The 3,630-nt window shown below is 44.0% G+C and overlaps 1 pseudogene across 1 annotated transcript; it reads right to left on the bottom strand.

Moving 5' to 3' along the window:
- Positions 1 to 2,385: 2,385 nt before the first annotated feature.
- On the bottom strand, positions 2,386 to 3,427 carry LOC108308448 (annotated as a pseudogene). The gene has a single exon (XR_001826920.2). The product of XR_001826920.2 is annotated as a U2 small nuclear ribonucleoprotein A'-like (transcript).
- Positions 3,428 to 3,630: the final 203 nt, after the last annotated feature.

Raw genomic sequence — 3,630 nt, 5'->3', positions numbered from 1 at the left:
TGTTTCTCTGGCTACTTTCTCAGAGTTTGCTTTATACCTGCGATGAAAAGACAGTGGACCATATGACCTTGGAACCTTGATTCCCTGAAGCAAGTCTTCTCCTGGAATTTTGAAATTGGACACCAATATTTGTCATTCAGGGTTGGATGTGTAGACAGGGAAGTGATGTCAAGCCTTCTTGAGTAACCGCTCTCTGCTCTCTTGACTTAGAACTTTGAGGTTAAAAAAACGTTATGGGAAACCACATTTATTTGAATGTTTGTTGGAGAGAAAAGCAGGGAAAGGTGACCTTTTAAAATTTTTATTATTTAAATAATTTTTATTTTAGGTTTGAGGGTATGTGTGAAGGTTTGTTACATAAAGATGTGTCTCAGAGGTTTGTTGTACATATCATTATGTCACCTCAGTCCCCAATAGTCATCTTTTCTGCTCCTCTTCCTCCTCCCACCCTCCCTGCTCAAGTAGACACCAGTTATTTCCTACTTTCTGTTCATGAGTTCTTATCATTTAGCTCTCACTTATAAGTGAGAACATGGGATATTTGTTTTTCTGTTCCTGTGTTAGTTTGCTGAGAATAATAGCCTCTAGCTCCATCTGTGTTCCCACAAAAGACATGATCTTGATTTTTTATGGCTGGGTAATATTCCATGCATATATACACCACATTTTCTTTATCCAATCTATCACTGATGGGCATTTAAGTTGATTCCATGTCTTAGCAATTGTGAACAGTGCTGCAATGAACATTCACGTGCATGTGTCTTTATGGTAGAATGCTTTATATTCCTCTGGGTATGTACCCAGTAATAGTGCTGGGTTAAATGATAGTTCTGCTTTTAGCTCAGAAAGGGAATCTTCAAAGAGAGGAGAATAAAGTGGGGTGAGAGAGAGAAGGAGGAGGAGTGAAGAGAGAAGAGAGAGGAAGAGAAGGTTCTCTGGAGCTCAAAGTGTTCTATCTGGTCTGCCCTGAGTTAGTAGCGGAATAAGGATAATGAAAAAAAAATGTTACCAGTTCTCTATGGCCCATCACACAGGGGTGAATCAAATCAGCAAAGCATGAGTAGAATTTCACACCACTATGCCTGGGTTGTTTTGACTGTTGAATATCTCCACTTTCTTTTCTTTTCTTTTCTTTTCCTTTCCTTTTTTTTNAGAATGAGAACATCCCACTTAGAGGCACCTCAGGTGTTCTAGAACTGATTGTCTTTCTTTTTTTTCTTTTTGAGATGGAGCCTCGCTCTATTGCCAGGCTGGAGTGCAATGGCTTGATCTAGGCTCACTGCAACCTCCGCCTCCTGGGTTCAACTGATTCTCCTGCCTCAGCCTCCTGAGTAGCTGGAAATACAGGCACATGCCACCATGTGCAGCTAATTTTTGTATTTTTTAGTAGAGACAGGATTTCACCATGTTGGCCAGGATGGTCTTGATCTCTTGATCTCGTGATTTGCTTGCTTCAGCCTCCCAAAGTGCTGGGATTACAGGCGCGAGCCACCGCGCCTGGCTCTTTTCCTTTTTGAGACAGAGTTTCACTCTTGTTGCCCAGGCTGGAGTGCAGTGATGCAATCTTGGCTCACTGCAACCTCCGCCTCCCAGGTTCAAGCGACTCTCCTGCCTCAGCCTTCTGAGTAGCTGGGACTACAGGTGCCTGCCACTACGCCTGGCTAATTTTTATATTTTTAGTAGAGAAAAGGTTTCTCCATGTTGGTCAGGCTGGTCTCGAACTCCTGACCCCAGGTGATCCACCCGCCTCGTCCTCCCAAAATGTTGGGATTACAGGCATGAGTCACCGTTCCAGGAAAGCATCTCCATTTTCTTAGGGAGTTTCCACCCTTTCTACTTTCTTTTACCCACATCAGTCCTAAGGATTTCCAATCCCAGCATCCTGCCTTCTCCCTCACTCCCACAGCAGGACTTGGCAAATGACCAGGCCAGTCAGAATTCGCTAATATCCTGGCCATGTGGATTGGTCCAGCTGTGGGCATGTGACCTTAACTGAGCCAACCACCTACTCAGGTTCGTTTTTTCTTTAATACAGAACTACGAGAGACAGCATCTTAGTTTTTGAAATAATGGGGCTGAAAGAAGTGAGTCAGGGACTGCCAGGGGTTGTCTCATGTACCATGAAGAGAAATCTTGTCTATAGGGAGAACGAGCCAAAAGATGGGAAGTCATTGAAAGGGAGAGGGAGAGGGCCATTGAAAGGGGGAAGAGAAAGAGAGAGACACAATACAATGTTGAGCTTTAGATCAGCTCTATCCGGACTTAGAAGAGCCAGTAACTTCTGAGTTTTGCTTGGACTGATTTGAGTTGTTTTTTTGCTACTTGCAGCCAAGTGGCCCCCGTAATAGCTCCCCATTTCTTTTTCTTTCTTTCTTTCTTTTTTTTTTTTTTTGGAAGCACAGTGAGTGGAGTTTATTTTTCTAATTTGTAGAAAACTGACATTTAGATTTCAAAACTTATATTACAAAATTACCAGCAGCAGTCTTAAGTATTTCAACAATGCTGACAGATTCCACTTTGCTAACACAAACAAGGCCATTATCCCATGTTCGAAAAGCAGAACTTGTTCCAAGAGGGACTATTGCTGTACTTCTGCCCCACCGCTCAGGACCCGTTTGTGACCGTGTCTTCTTCCATCTCTTCTCCACCATCATCAGTGGGCCCCGATCTGTGTTCTCTGCCAGGAATCTGACCAGACTGCAGCAACCCCTTCAGCCTCTCCACTTCAGCCAGAGTTAGCATTTGCTATAGCGTTCCTGATTGCTTCTACATCCCCTGGAGAGGGCTCACCTTTCTTTTTGTCAGTTGGCAAACCAGCACCTGGATTAAAAGTTTTGCTTCTCCTGGCAATATCCTTTGCAAGCTGTGCACCCCGTTTGCCCTTGAACATTTTTTCTGCTTCCTGGTGCTCTTTTAGCTTCACTTTCTGGAAATCCAGTACTCTGACTTGCAGAACTTGATAAATCACATACAACCTATAATGCTTCTTATTGGTTACCGGATTTCTTAGAATACTTACATAAGTCAGGAATTTAAGAGATGCCAGAGGGTCCAGATCACGCAGTTCCACGAGACTATTATTGGTGAGAATGAGTTCTGTCAGACAAGGCAGAGCCTGATCCAGTCCCTCACCTATATGGCATATTCTGCTGTTGTTCACTAACAATGTTTTTAGTCTTCTCAACAAAGGAAAACCATCCAGTTTCCTGATCTCATTGTCAGAAAAATCAATAGCATCAAACTGGTCTAACGTAGCACCCAGATTTTCAATGACGGGAATTTTATACCCCCAGAGGTCCAGCTCCCGGTCGCGCACCATGTTGGTGTATTGGGCCGCCTGGTCAATCAGCTCCGCCGTCAGCTTGACCATTCTGCCGCCCCCGGCTTCCCAGCGCAGCCGAAAGAGCTCCCCATTTCTTTAGATGAAAATCCCAAGCCCTCACATTAGCGTGCCCTAGCCTCACCTCCTGCCCCTCTCGCGATGGCTTACTCCGCTTCAGCCACTCTTGCCTCCTTGCCTGTTCGTCAAACGTGCCTGGCCTTACTTCATACGGATTAAATCAGACTTTGTGGGTGGGATCAGGACATTAGTATTTTATTTGTTTTTAATTTAATTTAATTTTTTGAGAC

This window comes from Cebus imitator, unplaced genomic scaffold (genome assembly GCF_001604975.1).
Source record: "Cebus imitator isolate Cc_AM_T3 unplaced genomic scaffold, Cebus_imitator-1.0 Scaffold85, whole genome shotgun sequence".
In the NCBI taxonomy this organism is placed as follows: domain Eukaryota; kingdom Metazoa; phylum Chordata; class Mammalia; order Primates; family Cebidae; genus Cebus; species Cebus imitator.
The sequence above is the reverse complement of the archived record's forward strand: the minus strand, read 5'-3'. Positions and strand labels throughout refer to the sequence as shown.